At 42.6% G+C, this 23,790-nt stretch overlaps 1 long non-coding RNA gene across 1 annotated transcript; it reads right to left on the minus strand.

Moving 5' to 3' along the window:
• Positions 1-9,965: 9,965 nt before the first annotated feature.
• LOC149442468 (uncharacterized) lies at positions 9,966-10,401 on the minus strand. Its single transcript, XR_016307159.1, has 2 exons — positions 10,314-10,401; positions 9,966-10,197 (listed from the first exon to the last, which is right to left on the minus strand). It is a non-coding gene; the product is annotated as an uncharacterized LOC149442468 (long non-coding RNA).
• Between the last annotated feature and the right edge of the window lie 13,389 nt (positions 10,402-23,790).

A 23,790-nucleotide genomic window follows, 5' to 3' on the forward strand; every position in this document is an offset into this window, starting at 1 on the left:
GGGATGTGGAGGTCTGTCTGCTAGCTTTCCTCCTTGGGAAGAAAAGGGTGCCATGTGTTTTGTGTGTGTGGTTTTTTTATTTTTGTTTGGGTTTTTTCTTTCTTTTTTTTTTTTTTTTGGTTTTTGTTACACCTTCATGCCAAAGGGTAAAACAAATCTTAAAGCCTAAGTAAAATTTTACAACTTTGACGTGTTTGGTATCACAACTACTTTGTACATTCAGGTGACTTATACTTTTTTTTTTTTTTTAACTGTTTCTTGTTACTAAAATGAACAACCCAAAATAAATTTTCCAGCTCTTGACGATCGCAGTGATACCATACGTGTATTATTTTTATGTTATTTGTTTTTACCTGTACTACAGCCCAGAAACAATAGTGCACATTTTTGTTTTTTTTCCTTCTCTGAATGGAGGAGAGAGACAATGTATCACTCTCCCTCTCCCCCCTTGCATGGGGGGGGGGGGCGGCTTCAGTAACTGATCACTATGATAGCCAATCAGAGGCTATCACTGCGATCATGTGACCTGGAATCCGGAGTCCTGGGTCCTGATCGTTAGAACGGGACCTGGGCTGTCAGTGACACCCCGGTCTTTGTGCTGGGAGAGCGCTGTGTGGCGTGCTCCCAGCATGAAGACAGCTACACAAATCTGTGGCCCCAGGGAAAAAACCCAGTTCTGTGAGGCCGCATATTTGTGTGACGTCGGCGCCAAGGGGTTACGTTTTCCAAATGAACAAAAAAAAAAAGGGGAGCAGGGTAGCTAGTGATGGGTACACAATACAGCTCAGAGAATCACGGAAAAGCAAGATAAGGTTCACAAATATTGTCATTCCCATCACTGGTACAGCAAAGAAACAGCTGGTGAGCATATCACAGGACAAATGGGTAAACCACCTGCGCTACTCAAAATATACAAACTACACAACTAAACATTAAAAAAAATATATATATATATATCTATCACCTGACTAAAACTTGAATGTGCTAATGAACAATGAAAAAAATGGTGTTGCACTCCCTAAATCGTATCTAAATACAACCCATAAATATATACACTCCTAGATTGTAAGCTCGAAAAAGCAGGGCCCTTGAACCCCTCGTATACTGTTTTGTTACTGTATTGTCTCATGTACTGTCCCCCACTACTCTGTACAGCGCTGAGCAAACTTTTTGGTGCTATATAAATACTGTATAATAATATACATTAACCAATAATCATGCATATAGACATAAATAACGTGATACTTAGATAAAAAAACATCACGTTTAGTTTTCACTTATTTATGTCGTGATGTTTTTTGTCTACACACGTATGTTTATTGATCTCAGTATCACATGTTGTTATTTGTCTATATGCATAAGAATATTGGTTAATGTATATATTTATGAGTTGTATTTGGATACCATTTAGGGAGTGCAACACCATTTTAATTTTTTTTCATTATATCACAGGACAAAGTCCTCATGGGTGCCACATGTAAATGACTAGTCCTGTGTTGCTAATTTTCAGTTGGAAAAGTTCACTTTCAAATTATGGAAAGGAAAGGGCCCTCCTTTTTATTAGTTTGTGTTGCTATATACTGTCATTTTTGGGTGAGCCACATTTCCTGTTATGTCGCTGAGATAGGAAGGAGAATTCTATTGGATAAGATTACTAATTTTGAGTTGGCCAATTTACCTTTTGAGGGAGTAGTCTGCCACCGTTCTGCTAAATGCTCTATTAGACAAATTACCATTTTAGAACACAGAATACTTTTTGGACGTTGATGACATCTCTTCAATAGTTATTTTCTAAACTTTGAAAGTGGATAATGGGTTGGTGGGATTGGTTTACATTGTTTTTGCTTTCAGTTTATTCCACAGGACACTGCATTTCTGGCAGACTCAACAGGCCTTTTTTTTGTACTTGGCCTGAAAATTGATACCTCCTATCGTGTCTAAGTTAAACAGCAATATACACTCACCTGCCACTTTATTAGGTCAACCTTGCTAGTACTGGGTTGGATCCCCCTTTTGCCTTCAGAACTGCCTTAATTCTTGGTGGTATAGAATCAACAAGATGTTGGAAACATTCCTCAGAAACTTTGGTCGATGATGACATGATAGCATCACGCAGTTGCTGCAGATTTGTCGGTTGCACATCCATGATGCAAATCTTCTGTTCAACCACATCCCAAAGGTGCTCTATTGGATTTAGGTTTGGTGACTGTGGAGGCCATTGGAATACAGTGAACTCCTTGTTATGTTCAAGAAACCAGTTTGAGATGATTTGATCTTTGTGACATGGTGCATTTTCCTGCTGGAAGTAGCCATCAGAAGATGGGTATACTGTAGTCATAATGGGATGGACATGGTTAGCAACAATACTCTGGCTGTGACATTTAAAGGATGCACAATTTGGTACTAAGGGGCTTAATGTGTGCCAAGAAAATTTCCCCACCCTATTACACCACCACCAGCCTGAACCATTAATACAAGGCAGGATGGATTCATCTTTTCATGTTGTTTACACCAAATTCTGACCCTACCATCTGAATGTTGCTGTTGAAATGCAGACTCATCAGATCAGACAACTGTATTTCTAGTCTTCTGTTGTCCAATTTTGTTGAGCTTGTGTGAATTGTAGCCTCTGTTTTCTATTCTTAGTCGATAGCAGTGGCCCATCTGCTTCAAGGTTTGACATGTGCGTTCAGAGATGGTATCCTGCATACCTTATTTGTAACGAGTGGTTATTTGACTTACTGTTACCTTTCTATCATCTTGAACCATTCTCCGACATTGAGATATCAATTCTCAACACAGGGTGGTTACTGTGGGGACATAAACATCGCTCCAAAGTGCCACGTCCTATTCAAGTAGTATTGGAATGGTACTGTGATCGATGGGTGGCTGGTGGTGCTGTGACTGGGGTCCCCACCATGCTGGACAGGGACCTGGCCACAGTGCTCCTATGGGCATTACTGCTAATTGCGGTGGTGGTCCATAAATGGGGCTACTTTACACTATAAACTGAATGCTGTGTAATTATTCTGCCTCCCTCTTGTGTTCCATGTAGAGACCCCGTCATACGCAACACTAGCTTTTTATTAGTCTATATACAGTATCTCACAGAAGTGAGTACACCCCTCACATTTTTGTAATTTTTTTTGTATCTTTTCATGTGACAACACTGGAGAAATTACACTTTGCTACAATGTAAAATAGTGAGTGTACAGCCTGTATAACAGTGTAAATTTGCTGTCCCCTCAAAATAACTCAACACACAGCCATTAATGTCTAACTGCTGGCAACAACAGTGAGTACACCCCTAAGGGAAAATGTCCAAATTGGGCCCAATTAGCCATTTTCCCTCCCCTGTGTCCTGACTCGTTAGTGTTACAAGGTCTCAGGTGTGAATGGGGAGCAGATGTGTTAAATTTGGTGTTATCATTCTCACATACTGGTCACTGGACCTTCAACATGGCACCTCATGGCAAAGAACTCTGAGAATCTGAAAAAAGAATTGTTGCTCTACATAAAGATGGCTTAGGCTAGAAGAAGATTACCGAGACCCCAAAACTGAGCTGCAGCATGCTGGCCAAGACTATACAGCTGTTTAACAGGACAGGTTCCACTCAGAACAGGCCTCGCCATGGTCGACCAAAGAAGTTGAGTGTACCATAAGCTGCACACTGCATCCCAAATTGGTCTGCATGCCTGTTGTCCCAGAAGGAAGCCTCTTCTAAAGATGATGCACAACAAAGCCTGCAAACAGTTTGCTGAAGACAAGCAGACTAAGGACATGGATTACTGTAACCAAGTCCTGTATGACATGGATTACTGGAACCATGTCCTGTGGTCTGATGAGACCAAGATAAACTGATTTGGTTCAGATGGTGTCAAGCATGTGTGGCGGCAACCAGGTGAGGAGTACAAAGACAAGTGTGTCTTGCCTACAGTCAACCATGGTGGTGGGAGTTTCATGGTCAGGCTGCATGAATGCTGCTGGCACTGAGGAGCTACAGTTCATTGAGGGAACCATGAATGCCAACATGTATTTGACATACTAAAGCAGAGCGTGATCCCCGCCAGAGACTGGGCCGCAGGGCAGTATTCCAACATAACATTTTCACTTAGGGATGTACTCACTTTTGTTGCCAGCAGTTTAGACTTTAATGGCTGTGTGTTGAGTTATTTTGAGGGGACAGCAATACAAGCTGTACACTCACTACTTTACATTGTAGCAAAGTGTAATTTCTTCAGTGTTGTCACATGAAAAGACAGAATAAAATATTTACAAAAATGTGAGGGGTGCACTCACTTCTGTAAGATACTGTATATGTGTTGTATTCGGACCAGAATTACTGACTCTACTACGTTCCAATAAGTGTGGAGGTTAGTCAGATTTCTACAACTATTGTGGTAGTAACCACTGAGGAGAGCCCCACTACACTGTTTTCAACCATTATACACTTTCTATATGTTAGGTATTGTTGTGGGGTATGCGACTTGCCCCTCCAGCTTTGTGGGGATCCCCTCATCGATTGGCCCCTCATGGTGTGGCCGGATGCTCCTTTCTATTGCCTTCCTGCAGATGCATGTGCTTTAAAGTAATTAGCTGTCCAACTGGTCTGATATACAGTATATACATCTGGCAGTGTATAGACTGTTTTCTTACCAATTTATATCTTTTTATATAGAAGTCTTCCCACAGCTCCTGAAGAAGCGATATCGCGAAAAATGTTGAGCTATCGCATTTACTAATATCAGAGTATCCTCTCTTAAACTCTTGCCGAGTTTTGGTATATTTCTTACTGTGGGATCTACTAGCAGTACATATATCTGCACTGATTATACATTGCTGTATGTTACAGGGTTAGTTCATACTCTGTAATCATTTTATAATTGTATGTATCATTTCATGTCTATGTATGCTTAATAAAGTGATATTCTTTTATGAACGATTGTTGTAGTGCCTATAGAGCCCACAAGTGTTTCTTTCTCCCATTCTCCTCTGACATCAACAAGGCATTTTCATCCACACAACTGCCACTCACTGGATATTCTCTTTTTCAGACCATTCTCTGTAAACCCTAGAGATGTTTGTGCGTGAATATCCCAGTAGACCAGCAGTTTTTTAAATACTTAGATCAGCCTGTCTGGCACCAACAACCATGCCATGTTCAAAGTCACTTAAATCCCCTTTCTTTGCCATTCTGATGTTCGGTTTGAACTTCAGCACGTTGTCTTCACCATGTCTAGATGCCTAAATGCATTGAATTGCTAACATGATTGGCTGATTAGCAATTTGTGTTACCAAGCAATTGAACAGGTGAAGAGGCTGGTAAGTGTATACAAGTTTTGTTCTTGTGTTTAAGTAGACTGTCAAATTATATAAAATTTAGTTTTTTTTTTGGGGGGGGGGGGGTTTGTACACTGAAGATGCTTAGACCGTGGCCAGAAAGGCAGGGTTCTCCTAAAAAAAAAAGTTGAATCTATGGTTGGAGAGAGCACTTGACTAAGTTTTCTGTGTTTTTACATTTTTATTTTTTTTTTTGTCTGTTTCCGTTAAAGCTGTGTTTCTCAACTTTTTTTTTTTTTTCTTTCAGTCAAGGCCCCCTTTAAAATTACACACAATCTCAAGGCTCCCCATTCTAAAATGTAAAACATTTAACTGATCGCAACATCCACACATGTAGGACACCCAACATTAGAAGTGATTAAGCCACCTTTCACCCTACTGTGATTTGACAGTTCAAAATTGCATGACAAGTTGCACCCTATTTGTGCTTATGGAACTGTTCAAATCGGTACGACTTCGACTTCTGCGCTATGCATGGCGATTTCATGTGTGACTTGAACTGACATCTGTGCATGATATCGCACTGACCAGCGGCTTTGAAATTGTGCTACTTCAGCTAAAGTAGTATGATTTTAAAGACACATTTGGTGTGAATCAGAGCTTAGCCCTGGTTCACACTACATGTGATTTGCATGTCCTGCGACTTGCAAATCGTATGCCAAGTCACACCCTATTGTCCGCAATTGGAGCAGTCATATCGGTGCAGTTCTGACTTGGTCAGAGCAGCACCGACTTCAAAAGTAGTACATGCACTACTTTTGGTGCGATTTGCATAGATATCTGTATTAGATGTCTTGCAAATCACACCTGAAATCGGCAGGTCCCCCGACTTTGAAATCGTGCGACTTCACTGTATGTCGCCTGATTTCAAAGTTGGGCTTGATGTGAACGTTGGGTTAATCTTCTAAAGCAAATACTGTACACACTGGGTGCTGACTATTATTTCAAGGTTTCTTTTCTCTCTCGGTTTCTCTCCCTCAGTCCGCTAATGTGACCCTAGTACTGAAGGAGAGGAGCAGGGGAGGGATAAACAAGGATGCTGTGCTGGGGCCCAAAGACCTTCTTATCATCCAGTGATGTCGTTAGGTGTTACAATGCCGGTGGCTAGAAGGTTGTAATGGTGCACAAATAAAACCTGTGGCCTTGTGTAACTAGAAGACAGAATTGATCCTCCTGCTGGCTTGTATACAATTTTTGCCAAAGTACCCCTGAAGAAACCTGGAAGCATCCCGACTGAAAAAGGCTGCTCTAAAATCTATTGAGGGATGGTATTGTGCAGAATAGGAATGTCCAAACATAGGGAGAGCCACACCAACACAACACAGGTGAAGCAGCCCAACAAGAAAAAAAAAAAAAGACACAACATGAGTAATAAACAGAATCTACAGAACTTTGTCTGAACTTAGCATCTGTGGAAGCAGATATATTGACCTTGTGAAACTTAGAAAATGTGTAAGCAGAAGACCAGGTCACAGCCCTAAAGGTCAAGTCTATCTTTTGCAAATAAATAAATACACCCACATTTGCAGAAAGAAAAGTGTATCGCAGATGCAATGTACAGGCTCCTGCAGACTCTTCTCTCCAGCTCCTTGTCTGCACCAAGAGATGGTCTGTCCGAGAGCTGGCAGATGTGTCAATGGACTTGGAGTGCAGTAATCACTGCTCTAGTGGTTCCAAAGATAACTACAACTGTGGCAGACGGCACTTGCAATTCTGCTTTATCACAATTTTTATGTATTTTATATTAAAGAAGAACTTTCCAAAAATTAAAAAGGACTAACAGGCAGGAATTTTAATGCAGAAGAGACATGCTATGTCTCTTCTGCATTAAAGTTACTTACCTACATGTCCTCCCCTCGTTGCGGTACTTATTCAGCAATACTTGGTTGGACTGTACTCCCCGATATGCACAGGAGTGACTGTATGTGCCTTAAGGCCCACCATCTCTACCACTGCACATATGTATCTCGTGGTTGGCAAGACTTGAAACCCAATTGCAAAGTCCCTGTTGAAGATGAACTGCTTTAAAATATGTGCAGCTAGAAAGGTCATTGAGGGCTTTAATCATTTGCTGTTTGAGCAATTTCTTAATTTTTTGCCCCTTAAAATAGACATTTTTTTTTTGCTTAAACATTACTTAAATCCCCTAAAACATTATATATTTTCTGAAAGCTAAGAACCTGAAAAAAGGCTGGTAGTTTTTTTGCCATACAATATCTTTAGCAACATTTGAAGCCCTGTAAAAGTGATGTGATGGCTCTGCCTTCACCCAGATCAGTTTTTCATGAAGCCCGAGCTGACTGGTTATATCTAAAGTAAGCTTGTGGTCACTATTGCAGCCATGAACTTATTTTATTTAAGACACATCAGTCAAGGGGTCAGAGCTCTTGTTAAGAATATGCAAATACATTACCATGGATAGTCTGCCCATTTCCTAATGAATTGACAGCCCACACATTGGCCTAGGCAATAAAATGTACAGCCTGGAGAATGACCATAATAATGTAAGTGGAAACTAGCATAACATGTCTGGATAATTCCATGAAAAGGCATCAAACCGTACAAAGCAAGTCAGTGTAGTATCATACCATCTGTTTGTTGGTTTACAGCAAGTATATTTTAAGAACACTGAGTCAAAAGAAAAGTGGTAATCTGTTTTTCATGTACTGTTTTCCACTCTTCCACAGACAAGATAATTATTCCGTTTTTGCCTCAAGAAAATAAAAAGCACACATCACATCATTCTATAATTTGGTAAGAAAAATGAATACTTAGCAAGAGCTAGACTAACATAAGTTATTGGTAACATTCAATTTGCCTTGTCAGTACAATTTGAGAGTTGCAGAGAGTGTCATAGCCCTTTCTCTCATGCCACCTCTTTCAAGAATTGGGTGCGCTGTCACACACACACACACACTCTCTCTCTCTCTCTCTCTCTCCCCTCCCTGTTCTACCTTTTGCTCCTCTCTCCCACACATAGGGGTTTATTTACTAAAGCTGGAGAGTCCAAAATCAGACTCCCTTCTGCATAGAAACCAATCAGCTTCCAGGTTTCATTGCCAAAGCTTCATTGAACAAGCTGAGGTTAGAAGCTGATTGGTTTCTATGCAGAAGGGAGTCTGATTTTTGACTCTCCAGCTTTAGTAAGTAAACCCCATACTGTCTGCCCTAACAACCCCCGAAAATCTCCTCCTGCATACTGCCCTCCATTACAACCAACCTCCACACTCCTTACCGGCACTTTCTGCCCACTGTCATACCCTCTGCACTCCTCTCCTACGCATACTCTTTTGCCTTCTGTCTGCCTTTGTAGTCGTCTTCTACACATACTATTCTCCATGATGCCCTCTGCACTCCTCTCCTGCACATACTGTAATCTGTCATACTCTTGGCAACCTCCTCCTGTACATACTGCTCTCTATGATACCCTCTGCCCTCTCCTCTTGCACTAAATGGCTTCCATCTTTGCACTCTCTTCTGCAAATACTGACCACTCTTATAGTCTACATACTCCTCTCCCACACATTCTGGTCTAAATTACACCCTGTGCACTCCTCTCCTGCATATACTGGTTTCCATCTTAATCTTCACACTTCTTTCCTGCCCATACTGCCCTCCATCATACCCTTCACACTCCTCTTTTGCATATACTAGTTTCCATCATACCCTTCCCACATGCTCCTCTCCTGCACATACTGCCCTCCATCATACCCTTCACACACGCTCCTCTCCTGCACATACTGCCCCCCATGTTAACCTCAGCACTCATCTCCTGCCCATACTGCCCTCCATCATACCCTTCACACTCCTCTCCTGCCCATACTGCCCTCCATCATACCATTCACACTCCTCACCTGCCTATACCGCCCTCAATGATACCCTCGGCACTCCTCTCCTGCCCATACTGCCCTCCTTTATACTCTTCTTACACTCCTGTCCTGCACAGAATTCTCTACATGACGCTCTCTGCACTCCTTTCCTGCACATACTGCCTCCGTCATACTCTCGGCACTCTCTCCCATGCATACTCCCTACTGCCCCTGTTGGTGCTCCTGCTCCCCCAAGTGCCTCCATTGCAGGCCGCTTGTGTCCATTGACACACACAGAGTGTGGCTCTGCCCCTCCCCGCACTCCCTGTTCACTGGCAGAGAATGCATTAAGATAAAAAAAACCTTCTGTCTTTAGAACCACTTGCCGACCACAGAAACCTGAATGACGGCTTCACTGCGGTGGCCAGTTCTGGGAGGGCGTCATATGACGTCCTCCCAGAACGCGCTCTCCTGTGCGCCCCCGGCGATCTCTGTGATCACGTGATGTGGTAAAAGACCAATCGCAGTGGCCTTTTACCACGTGATCAGTCGTGTCCAATGACACACTGATCACGGGGAAATGTAATTGCCGGTTATCGGCTGCACTTTCCTCACGCTGTCACAGTGTGAGGAAAGTACTGCCAAGAGCCGGCAGTTGTCAGAGGAGGGATCGGCACCAATCAACAGTGCCCACCTGTGCCACCCACCAGTGCCGCCAGTCAGTGCCCATTATCAGTGCCAGCTCAGCAGTGCCCATCATTGCCGCCTCTCAGTGCTGCCTCATCAATGAACATCAGTGAAGGAGAAAAAGTACCTGTTTGCAAAATTTTAATAGAAACAAAGAAAAACTTTTTTTTTTTAATTTTTTGCTTTTTTTTTTGTTTATAGCGCAAAAAATAAAACACCCAGCAGTGAGTGTCTTGACCTCGCTCCCCGTATTCCCGGAGTCTATGGGAAGCTATTCAAGCAGATAACCTTCTCTGCGCACACAATAATAGACGGTTTTAACTTGTCTGTACTTTATTGGCACGATGCAGATGAATGAAACTATAACAAGAAAGATAACATACAATCACTATACGATAAACATCACAGAAAATAACATTCAATACAGCTAAGATCCTCTTCTGTACAATCCTAAGGGAAAACGGGACATTAATTACCTCCGATGCTGTCAGATGGAAAGAGATAGAGTTTGGTGCTTCTCTCATGTAGAGAATCATGGTTTCCTATAAAGTGGTTCACTTCCTGTACTGTGGGAGGAGCGATGACCTTTACATCACATCCTGGCCTAGCTAAACAACACAGCTCCAAAGTCTAGCCAGTAGGTGGCACAAGAGAACAGACAATCAATCTGCAAACAAACATGACTACAAACAAATGCAAAACAACATAATAATTATACAGGTCAATCTTGATTTAGAAGTCCTCAGAAGAGAATGTATTCTGGGGACAGGACAGCGAGTAAATACCAAAAGAAAGCTCTATTTGTGTGAAAAAAAATTATAAAAGTTTTATATGGGTACAATGTTGCATGACCGCGCAATTGTCATTCAAAGTGTGACAGCGCTGAAAGCTGAAAATTGGCCTGGGCAGGAAGGGGGTACAAGTGCCCGGTAGGCAAGTGGTTAAAGGAGTTCTATATTGAGAGAAGAAAGTTGACAACTAAGGCTACCAACCTATATAATGACAGTCAACAAGAAGCATTTCCAGGAGAGGTCAGCAATGCAGTCCACATACTCAGGGATGCTGTTTGAAACCATGGGGCCCCATATAGCCAAACTGACAGGGCCCCCCCCCCCCCCTAAAAGAGCACAGTTTACTATTCTTCAGTTCTGAATGAACACTGTGAATGATCAGTACCGATTATTCATTTAGGAAAGGAAGGGACTGGTAAATGTGACATTAACTGGACCCTTCAGCCACTCTCCATCTTCAAGGATCCTATGTATGTTTGCAGCTGCCGATGGGAAGGAGAGGAAGGAAACCGGCAGCACTGAGGGGGTGGGAACACACAGGAGGGCCAGGACAGCAGGGGGAAACGTATGGTGCACAGGTAGGGTGATGGGTAAGGCGGGGGGTCAATTACTGGAACCAATCCCCTTCCTGGCTCTCTCTGCAGCAGCTGAAGGCCAGCAGGAGGGAGAGGAGAAGAAGCTAGATTTTATCTGCTGTAGGGAGAGCCATACAGGGAATTTGTTCCAATAATAACACCTCCCGCCATGCCAATCACCCTCCCTGGCCACATCCGATTCACCCAGCTTCCTGGGCTTGCACAGGAGGACTGGGGGTACCCCCTCATCCACAGCCAATGCACATACTTCCCTTGGCATTGGCTTTCCTTATCCACTTGCAGACCGCAATACATATATACGTTGTGGTTAGCAAGTGGTTTACCAGGGTTAAGGCTGAAGCTATCAGCCATAACCCTGGTATTTTTTATTCCAGCCAGCAACTGGCTTTCTCAGGAAAGCAGTCCCAGTGGATATTGAGTCACTGGGTCGCTTTCAGAAGCTGCAGAAGGAACCCCCACTGTCTTCGGGTGTTTCTCGTGCTTGCCATTCTCACCGGCGGACCCAAAATTAGATGGGTTGTGGAGGTGATTAGAGACCAGATCGTTTCTTATCGCCTCTGAGGTCTTGGAGGACCAGAGCAACTTCATGACATTACTTCTGGTTTCGGTACCTTGTAAACAAGGCCGTTTTTTTTTTTTATCTTCTGCTTTTAAAGATAGAGGAGAAATTTGGGGTCTTATTGACCCCAGATCTCTTCATGAAGAGGACCTGTCATCCCTTATTTCTATTACAAGGGATGTTTACTTTTCTAGCATTAGGAACAAAAGTGCTAAAAAAAAAAAAAGTGTAAAAATTAAATATAAATAGGAAAAAAAATTTAAAGCACACAGAAGTGAACACATATGTAGGTCACGCCCACATATGTGAAGAGTGTTCAAACCACACATATAAGGTATCGCTGCGAATCGTCAGAGCGAGAGCAATAAATCTAGTGCTAGACCTCCTCTGTAACTCTAAAAAGGTAATCTGTAAAAAATGTTAAAGCATCGCCTAGAGATAGGTAGTAAAGTGGATCTAAATGAAGCTACAATTTGACACGGCACCTGCCTAAAGCTGATCATACATATTATTGTCTGACTATACATCTTCATCTCCATTAGATCTACCAGCAACTATGTAGTTTGAGGGACTGGCTGACTGGATACCAATTGATTGTATAGTTCATGTGGGTACTCATACTAAATCATTTTGGTAAATTTGGTCAGATTGTTATGTGTATGGTGAACTTAACATAGATCCTACCCTGTACCCTGGCTGTAACCAGGAAGCAGCATGTCACTGGCCATTTTTTTTTCTCGTTTTTTTACATTTATTCATTTATTTTTTTACACAGGAGTTGTTAAAGCAAACTAAGTATAGTTTTTCAGCGCTGGAGGTATTAGAAAAGAGCATCTAAAATGTAGGCAGCATTTTTTTAAGTTATGCTAGGTAAATTTGGACCTGCAAAAGGTCTTAATATACTTTACAGGGTATTTCCACTTTTGCGTTCCCATTCATCTTCCCTACATTTTTAAAAAAAAAATATTTCTTACCTTTTTTAGATGTTTCTCGGGAAGTGGTGTCATGGCTAACTGCAATGTTTTTTTTTAACAATGTTATAGTGAGCCTGTCCCAGGTCTGTCCTCATTAACATACAATGCAACAAGCCCAGCCTCCACTATTTTAACCCCTTTTTTTTTTAGGACAAGTCCAGAGAAATGTTCCCAATGCACACATTCCTAGAATTGGCTGCAAAGTAAATGGGTGTTTTAGCAACCAATGTCTGGAAATTAGAATATACCACAGATTAAGAAATATGTTGCCGGCACACCAAGGTTCTCCAAAATAGTGTCCAAAAGGTTTATTAAAACATCACAGCTTAAAGTAGCAACTTTCAGAGTCACACAGGACCCCTTCTTTAGGTATGTGACAGTCAAATGCCTGAAGAAGGGGTCCTGCATGACTCCGAAACATTGCTGCTTTATGCTGTGATGTGATTGTTTTAATAAACCTTTTGGACACAATTTTGGAGGTGTTTGTGTGCTGGCGACATATCTCTTAATCATTGTTAGAACAGATATGAGGGAATTCATAAAGGGTGTTGTAGACACCTTAACACAGATATCTTGAGAACAAGTGCCCCCACTGGAGGATTTCCCATCTATTCCTGTTCCAGTGGAAACTTGAAGTTCACATTCATTCCCGGACACATTGGTGATCAGAACAAATCAGAGAGATTGAATCTCTCTAATGGGAACAAAGACAGCAATAAAAATCTGACAGGGATTCTAACCCCTCACCACTTTATCCCCCAAAAATGGTGCCTTTAGTTATACTTTAAATAAAGTTTTACCTATTTAACCCTGGAGATATAACATTTCCAGGAATTTTTAAGCCATGAAAAAAAAATCCCCCTTTTTTCTGGGGAAAAATGGAAATTTTGGAAACATTTTTTTAAAAATTCAGTGTGGAGTAGTTTTTCAAATTGAAAGCCATTTTTCTACACTGGGAAGGTGAAATGCAGTGTAGATAAACATATTAGGCCTAAAATGTATCTGTTTTTCAGGTGTAATTTTCACTATAAATGAAGGGATTGAGTATTTATGTGAGGCCGGGGTTTGTAAATGCTGCTGCTGAAGAAACTCTTTGTGATGATCCAGAAGCAGCAGAAAGAGTGTTACTGGAATGAGAACTCTGGAGGGAAAAGCTACAAGCACTTTCATTATGGTCCTCATCATTTCATTCCATAAAGTATGTTTTAATGTCTTTGGCGCACCTCTGCATGCCAGGTTGTGTTTGTCATAATTGTAGTATTTATAAAAGAATATTTCTTCTCACATTATTTGCAAATTGCAGCTTTGGTCTCAGCAGAAATTGAACTTTGGAAATATTTCCAAACTCCAGAGGTTGGTCTCACCATTTTACTGAGAGGAGGAAAAAAAAACAATTTACTGAGCAGACTATAGGAAAACATTAATCAGAATAATTTAAAGGTTATAAAGGTAAACAATTTTTTTAGACAGATTTACCTTCTTACCTGTCAATTAAGGCCTGAGGGAACAGATACTACCATCTACTGCAGGGGTGTCAAACTGGTGGCCCTCCAGCTGTTGCAAAACTACAAGTTCCATCATGCCTCTGTCTTTGGGAGTCATGCTTGTAACTGTCAATCTTGCAATGCCTCATGGGACTTGCAGTTTGGCAACAGCTGGAGGGCCACCAGTTTGACCGTGATCTACTGTATCCCAACAATCCCTCAACTGTAGGAGGTGCAACGTGGAGCCCACAAGCAAACAAAACTAGAACCTTTCCCCTGCAGTGCCCCCTTGTGGCAGAAATGCATATTTCTCTTGTTTGAGAACTGCATTGAGAAGTACATAAATAAATTCCTTTTGGCTGAAGACATCAAACAAGAGGAGTAAACACAAGGATGAAGCTGCATCTTTTCACCACATAGTTGAGACAGGATAGCTCCCATGGCAGAGTCATATACATCCATTTCCACTATAAAGGGTAGTTCAGGATCAGGATGTACCAAAATTGGTGCAGAAGTGAAAAGAGCTTTTAGCTTTTCAAAAGTAGCCTGTGCCTCAGGGTGTCAGGAATCTAGGAGTGACCAGAAAGGTGTGGACTGACACAGGGAAATGCAGGCCTCGGGTACAGTATAATACAGTTTATTATTAGCCACCCAGCTATATATATATAAACGCACAGTGAGCAAACCAATCTTCCACTAATCTTAGGAGGTGCAGGAATACAGGCGTAGTCAGGGCTGGAGAAGTGGAACGGTCAGGCCGGCCATAGGGTTCTGTAATGACCGTTTGATGGTACCTCTAGCGGTCCCCAGGACAGGATTCCCCAGGGCGCGGAGTCTAAGTTCCAGTCTGCTTATTCACCAGGGCCCCTGATGGTGGGGATGGACTTGGAGCAGACAGGAACCAGGTCGCGGCCCCTGAGTACACCTGCTAGCGGTAGAGGGATCCGCCAGAGGTATGTGCAGGTAGAAAGCCTGATGTGAAGAGGCAGAAGGTGTGAGCAGAGACGGCTGGATCCGTGCAGGATGGATGGATGGTAGAGTAGTTAGCGTGGTCAGACGGGCCAGGTCAGCAATGTGCGGGCAGCAAGGTACCAAAGGAGCAGGCAGAGAATGGTCAGGGTCACAAGCTGGGTTCAGTAACTCACGGGCAGCGCGGTACAAAGGATCAGGCAGAGAATGGTCAGGGTCACAAGCCGGGTTCAACAGGAGACGATCAGCAGAGGTCAAGATCAAGCAGGGTCAGCAACGAGGCAGGAACACAAGATACCAGGTACAGGGGCTCATGGGAAAACATACACCAAGGCCCAGACTGCAGGTCTGGCCATCCCTTAAATACACCTTCTGCAATCAGCCCCAGGTTTGGCTGACTGCAGAAGTGAGCTTCTGGCTGCTGAGATCACCCGCTGGTCAGCCCTGGTACTGCAGCCCACACGGCAGGTGAGTCCCACCACCAGTGCTGAGTCCATTCCTGACAGTACCCCCCCCTCAAGGAGCGGCCTCAGGACGCTCCAAACAGTCCTTAGTGGGCCAAATGTTCCACCGCCCGGGTCAGGTAACTGGCTGAATATCCTACTGCCGGAGTAAACCGGCTGGCTAGGTTTCCTGCTTGTAGACTCTTTGTGTAGGAGAACCCAGGAAGGCAGGTCACTGGACACAGGATTTCCAGGAGCAGGCTGGGAATGAGTTATTGGCCAGTTTAGCTGGACATCAGGGGCTGGCATGTCGGGCTGCACAGCAGGCAGAGGCACGTCAGCGGGCACCAAGTCATCTGGCACGACAGCGGGCACAGAGTCACCGGGCACCGAGCCATCTAGCAGAACCGCGGGCACAGAGTCACCTGGCAAGTCAGCGGGCACCGAGTCACCGGGCATGTCAGTGGGCACCGAACCATTTAGCAGAACCGCGGGTACCGGGTCACCAAGCTCGACAGCGGGCACTGAGTCAACTGGCACGACAGCGGGCACCGAGTCAACGGGCATGTCAGCGGGCACCGAGCCATCTAGCAGAACCGTGGGTACCGGGTCACCAAGCTCGACAGCGGGCACCGAGTCAACTGGCATGACAGCGGGCACCGAGTCATCAGGCATCGGGTCATGTGGCTCAACAGCGGGCATTGGGTCCTCAGGCATCAGGTCATCTGGCTCTACAGCGGGCACCGAGTCAACTGGCACGACAGCGGGCACCGAATCATCAGGCATCAAGTCATCTGGCTCGACAGCGGGCACCGAGTCAACTGGCACGACAGCGGGCACCGAATCATCAGGCATCAAGTCATCTGGTTCGACAGCGGGCACCGAGTCAACTGGCACCGAGTCAACTGGCACGACAGCGGGCACCGAGTCACCGGGCATGTCAACGGGCACCGAGCCATCTAGCAGAACCGTGGGTACCGGGTCACCAAGCTCGACAGCAGGCACCGAGTCAACTGGCACGACAGCGGGCACCGAATCATCAGGCATCAAGTCATCCGGCTCAACAGCGGGCACCAAGTCAAATGGCACGACAGTGGGCACCGAGTTAACTGGCACCGAGTCAACTGGCACAACAGTGGGCACCGAGTCAACTGGCACGACAGTGGGAACCGAGTCAACTGGCACCGAGTCAACTGGTACGACAGTGGGCACCAAGTCAACTGGCTGAACCACAGAAGGTGGGTTCTCAGACGACAGGCTGACCGGTTTGGATACTGGCAGGATGGTACAGCAAGTGGGAGCAGGGGACTGACATGTGGTAGATAGCAGGGTATACTGGGCTGTCACTGGGGGTGCTGTCGGGAATGCAGGAAGAGAGCTTTGAACAGAGGAATGATGAGAAGCAGGACTGGTTTGTTGCAAGCTGACTGAGGCTAGCTGTAACAAGTCTGACCATGTCTGCAGTAAGGGTTGGACAACGCTCAGCTTACACAAGGCCTGTCTGGTCGAAGATTGCACTGCGTTTATACACTTCTTTAGCACATGTGGTGAACATGCTGAATAATGCTCCAAGAAGCAATCCGGATCATCCTCCAACAACCATACCAGTGATATTATTTGACTCACCCTGAATGGAGGAAGGAATTCATCCCTGCTTTCAGGGGTACTAGATGAAGCCAACTCAACACAAGCCTGAATCAATGGTTGCACCTCAGAGAGCTCTAGGTCCTGACCTACTAGGGAATGAGCGACCCGTATGCACTCTAGCAGCTGATCCCTGGTATACTCCCGCAGAGTCTGATAGGCATATTCTCTGTCATCAAAAACTAGCATAGACAAATACACAACCTCATCAGGATGCATCCTTCACAACAAGTCAAGATGGCTTCCCTGTGCAGCCACTTCTGGTCAGGAAAGGCCTTGGTGTGATGTCAGGAATCTAGGAGTGACCAGAAAGGTGTGGACTGACACAGGGAAACGCAGGCCTCGGGTACAGTATAATACAGTTTATTATTAGCCACCCAGATATATATATATATATATATAAACGCACAGTGAGCAAACTAACCTTCCACTAATCTTAGGAGGTGCAGGAATACAGGCGTAGTCAGGGCTGGAGAGGTGGAACGGTCAGGCCGGCCGTAGGGTTCTGTAATGACCGTTTGATGGTACCTCTAGCGGTCCCCAGGACAGGATTCCCCAGGGCGGGGAGTCTAAGTCCCAGTCTGCTTATTCACCAGGGCCCCTGATGGTGGGGATGGACTTGGAGCAGACAGGAACCAGGTCGCGGCCCCTGAGTACACCTGCTAGCGGTAGAGGGATCCGCCAGAGGTATGTGCAGGTAGAATGCCTGATGTGAAGAGGCAGAAGGTGTGAGCAGGGACGGCTGGATCCGTGCAGGATGGATGGATGGCAGAGTAGTTAGCGTGGTCAGACGGGCCAGGTCAGCAATGTGCGGGCAGCAAGGTACCAAAGGAGCAGGCAGAGAATGGTCAGGGTCACAAGCTGGGTTCAGTAACTCACGGGCAGCGCGGTACAAAGGATCAGGCAGAGAATGGTCAGGGTCACAAGCCGGGTTCAACAGGAGACGATCAGCAGAGGTCAAGATCAAGCAGGGTCAGCAACGAGGCAGGAACACAAGATACCAGGTACAGGGGCTCATGGGAAAACATACACCAAGGCCCAGACTGCAGGTCTGGCCATCCCTTAAATACACCTTCTGCAATCAGCCCCAGGTTTGGCTGACTGCAGAAGTGAGCTTCTGGCTGCTGAGAGCACCCGCTGGTCAGCCCTGGTACTGCAGCCCACACGGCAGGTGAGTCCCACCACCAGTGCTGAGTCCATTCCTGACACAGGGGTCCACACAAAGGGTGTCCCTTTTTTGATAGCTGTGTATTTGGAGCTATCACCTTAGAGAAGTTTCTTATGAATTTTCTGTAGAAGTTGGTAAAACCGACAAAACATTGAATTTCCCTAACATTTCCAGGGGCAGGCCAGTGTACCACTGCTTTGATCTTCTCGGGATCCATGCTCACTCCTTCTGGAGAAATAACATATACCAAGAACTGGATCTGGGTTTGTTCAAACCCGCATTTCTCCAATTTAATGTAAAGTCTAATCTTCCTTAATCTTTCAAAGACTGTTCAAAGATGTTTGCAGTGCTCCTCCATATTATCAGAAAAGATGAGAATATCATCCAGATAACAAATCACAAATTGTTCCAACAGATCACGAAAAACATTGTTGATGAAGTGTAGAAAAGTTGCAGGTTGCAAAATCCAAAAGGCATAACCAAGGACTCAAAATGCCCATACCTGGTTCTAAAGGCAGTTATCCATTCGTCTCCTTGTCGAATGCAGACAAGGTTACATACTTGGTCGGCTATAGGGGGAGGTTGAAGGCAGGTTTTTTTTTTTTTTTTTATCATTTGGAAATAAAAGAGTGTGCTTGCCCCATTTTTAGGGGCGGTTGGATGCCGGATTTTTTTCTTTTTTTTATCATCTAGAAATAATTTTCTTTTTGTTTTTGAAAGATAAGTGTAGTGTTGCTTCAAGTATATCTTTTTGCTGATAAACTAAGAAAAGGTAGCTTAGGACAGGTGAGTAGATATGTATATAAAAACAAAAAGGGTAGATATACTGATTATATTGTGGCCTCGTGGAGCGATGGGCAGATTCCGTTCTGCCCTTCTATGCTCCAGTTTTGGTCCGCGCTGTTCCGTGTCGGCGATGGTCTCCAACATGGTGCCCACTCGGTCTCCAGAAACCAGTCATTCCGGGGCCGGATGTGACATCAATGCGTATGACTCGATTGCGCCTGCGCAGTTGTGTTGAATGCTGGGAATCACATGATAGGCGCCATCTTCCCCTCCGGCGGCTATTATCTGCACATGGGAGGAGAAACACACACATCCTATTCATGCTGGAACCTATAAAAAGCCTCTAGTGCCATTATATGATGCAACTTCTAATATTGAGTTTGGTCCCGGGAGGAATTACATGTATGATGCCCGGTCCCGACACCTTGGTGGGTTAAAGTCTGAACAACAAGAGTGTGCTTTGGATGTCCAGTCTATACAGCACTTTATTTTTATGCCGTTCATGGCAAACTTTATGAATGCAAGTGACCATTTTGAATTTCTATATTGGAAAAAAATGTTTGAATTAATGTAGTTTAGATTTTCAATTTATTATCCCTTTCTGTTGCTGCTGAGAGTGTATCTTTAATTGTGGAGGTACAGTTGTTTTCAAAATAATAGCAGTCAGACATCACTAACCTGATCAATCACTGTTTTTGGTAGAAATTATATTTCTACATGGCATATAATTTACTAGCAGGTGCAGTAGAGTAATAGAAATCCAACAGACCCAACAGTCATGACATGCATGTGCTGATTCTGTGTAATTGAATCACTAATTGAAAGGGGCATGTTCAAAATAACAGCAGTGTGGAGTTCTATTAGTGAGGTCATTCATTCTTTGAAAAACAGGTGGCAATTATTGCCCTTATTTAAGGAAGGAAGGCAGCAAATGTTGTACATGCTGGTTACAGTGCATTTCTCTCTGAAATTCTGAGGAAAATGGGTTGTTCTAGACATTGTTCAGAAGAACAGCATACCTTGATTAAAAAGTTGATTGGAGAGGGGAAAACATATAAAGAAGTGCAGAAAATTATAGGATGCTCAGCTAAAATGATCGCAAATGCTTTAAAATGGCAACCAAAACCTGAAAGACATAGAAGAAAGCGAAAAACTACCATTCGAATGGATAGAAGAATAGCCAAAATGGCAAGGACTCAGCCAACAATCAGCTCCAGGAAGATCAAAGAAGGTCTAAAGTTACCTGTGAGTACTGTTACAATTAGAAGACGCCTATGTGAAGCCAAGCTATCTGCAAGAAGCCCCTGCAAAGTCCCACTGTTGAAAAAAAGACATGTGCTGAAGAGGTTACAATCTGCCAAAGAGCACATTGACTGGCCTACAAAGAAATGGCGCAACATTTTGTGGACTGATGAAAGTAAGATTGTTCTTTTTGAGTCTAGTGGCCGGAGACAGTTTGTCAGACAACCTCCAAACACTGAATTCAAGCCACAGTACACTGTGAAGACAGTGAAGCATGGTGGTGCAAGCATCATGATATGGGGATGTTTCTCATACTACGGTGTTGGGCCTATTTATCGCATACCAGGGATCATGGATCAGTTTGAATACATCAGAATACTTGAAGAGGTCATGCTGCCTTATGCTGAAGAGGAAATGCCCTTGAAATGGGTGTTCCAACAAGACAACGACCCCAGCACACCAGTAAACGTGCAACATCTTGGTTCCAGACCAACAAGAGTGACGTTATGGAGTGGCCAGCCCAATCCCCGGATCTTAATCCAATAGAAAACTTGTGGGGTGACATCAAAAATGCAGTTTCTGAGGCAAAACCAAGAAATAGAGAAGAACTGTGGAATGTAGTCCAATCATCCTGGGCTGGAATACCTGTTCACAGGTGCCAGAAGTTGGTTGACTCCATGCAACACAAATGTACAGCAGTTCTCAGAAACAGTGCTTATACAACTAAATATTAATGAAGTGATTCAAAGAAAAGCAAAATCTTCAAATATTTTTCAGTTTATATAGTGAATGTTTGAGTTTGTAAAGAAGAATACAAACACTGCTATTGTCTGGAACAGTCTAATATTCACTTTTCTTCAATTTTTTTAGACACAACACAAATTTGATCTATTTTTCTTCATGTTTTGATTTGGAATAGAATGTGTAGTGTTCCCAATGCATTTGTGTGTATGGAAATAAAAGCTATTAGAAGGATTTTGAGCTTTATTCACTTTTTTCAGCACACTGCTATTATTTTGAACACAACTGTATATATCTGTTAATAAGATATACATTATGAGGATTTAAGAATCTTCTGTCCCTATTAATATCGGTCAAAGTAGATCTATAAAAGGAAAATAACTTTCCGAGATACGCTTGATGCCTTGTTATATTTTCAAGACATCAATATACATGATATTATATGAATTGATATACGCTTTGTTACAACAGTGTCTGTGATGTGGCACCTGTGGTTCCCGTGTGCCAAAAGATGACCTCATCCTATGGGGGAGACTTATTTTTCAAACACAGTAAAGTGTCTTCTTTTGACTAATTTTGGTGGTATGTAAGTAACATCTTATATGATTGGCCTTTCAATTTTTCAACTATAGAAAATATGTATAAAGGATTAATTACTGACAATTATTGTTTTAAATTGGTATCCTTTTCCTGAGGAAGAATCTGTACTAAGGTATTCGAAATGCGTTGGATTTAGGCTGAATGCACTTGTAGTCCAAAAACTGATGTTGCAAGATGAAAATCAGCTTTACAGGATACCATTAGTAATTTATTGTAATAACTATAAATGCTGTGAAGCAAATATGTTGTCAAGAATTGCTATATTTTATTGGTGAAACGTGTTGTTTATTCGATATGTATCAATGTATCAAATAAGATGTCAATCTTTTATATAATTGATTGTTTTGTATACATTCTATGGAGTGTGTTTAGATGGCTATAAGGAGAGGTTGGAGGCGGGGTTTTTTTTTAAATTTTTTAATCATCTGGCAATAAAAGAGTGTGCTTGCCCTTTTTTTACGGGAGGTTGGAGGCCGAATTTTTTTTTTTTACCATCTAGAAATAATTTTCTTTTTTTTTTTTAAAGGTAAGTGTAGTGCCGGTTCTTCTTTCAGGTATATCTTTTAGTTGCTAAGCTAAGATAAGGTAGATTAGGACAGGTAAGTAGATATGTATATAAAAAAATAAGATACATATACTGATAAGATAGCGTTAAAAAATAAATAAAAATAGATTTAAAGATAAGATAGATATAATAGAAGGATAAGATAAGACAGAAGTTCTATTGTAAGATAAGATAAGATAGATGAATAAATACCTTATTTAAGTATAAGATAGATAAGATAAGATAGAAAGCATATTATAAGATAAGTTGTAGTATGTTGTCTTTGTTTTTTGTTTTAGCATCTAGAAAAAAAGGTGTGTCCTTCACTGGCTATGACAGGAGATTATAGGCTGGAATTTTGTTTTAAATCATCTGGAATTAAAAAAAAGTGTGCGTGCCCCTTTTTTAGAGGAGGTTTTTTAGGTAAGTGTAGTGCTGCTTCTTCTTTCAGTTATGTCTTTTTGTTGCTAAACTAAGATAAGGTAGATTAGGACAGGTAAGTAGATATGTTTATAAAAAAATAATATAAATTTACTGATAAGATAGCTTTAATAAATAAATAAAAATAGATTTAAAGATAAGATAGAGGTGATAAGGTAAGATAAGATAGATGAATAAATACCTTACATAAGTATAAGATAGAAAATATGTTATAAGATAAGTTGTAGTATGTTGTTTTTGTTTTTTGTTTTATAATCTAGAAAAAGGGATTTGTGTTTGGCCAGCTATAAGGGGAGGTTGGAGGCTGGATTCTTTTAACATCTGGAAATAAAGGATTGTGCTTGGCTGGCTATAAGGGGAGGTTGGAGGCTGTTTTTTTTATGGAAGTAAAAGAGTGTGCTTGCCCCATTTTTTGGGGAAGTTGGAGGCCGGATTTTTTCTTTTTTTATCATCTAGAAATATATATATATTTTTTTTAAAGGTAAGTGTAGTGCCGCTTCATTCTTTCAGGTATATCTTTTTGCTGATAACCTAAGAGAAGGTAGATTAGGACAGGTAAGTAGATATGTATATAAAAAAAGGGTAGATATACTGATAAGATAACTTAAAAAAAAAAAGAAAGAGATTTAAAGATAAGATAGATATGATAGAAGGATAAGATAGAGGTGATAAGATAAGATTAGATAAGACAACACAGAAGTTCTATTGTAAAATAAGATAAGACAGATGAATAAATACCTTCTATAAGATATATAAGATACGATAGTAAGAATATTAAAGGATACGTTGTAGTATGTTGTCTATGTTTTTTGTTTTACCATCTAGAAAAAAGGTGTGTGTTTGGCCTGCTATAAGGGGAGGTTGAATGTCGGATTTTTTTTAACATCTGGAGATAAAGGAGTGTGTTTGGCCAGCTATAAGGGGAGGTTGGAGGCTGGATTTTTTTTAACACCTGGAAATAAAAGAGTGTG

The sequence above is a fragment of the Staurois parvus genome, unplaced genomic scaffold, assembly GCF_062004578.1.
Source record: "Staurois parvus isolate SC_StPar_1 unplaced genomic scaffold, SC_StPar_1.0 ptg000885l, whole genome shotgun sequence".
In the NCBI taxonomy this organism is placed as follows: domain Eukaryota; kingdom Metazoa; phylum Chordata; class Amphibia; order Anura; family Ranidae; genus Staurois; species Staurois parvus.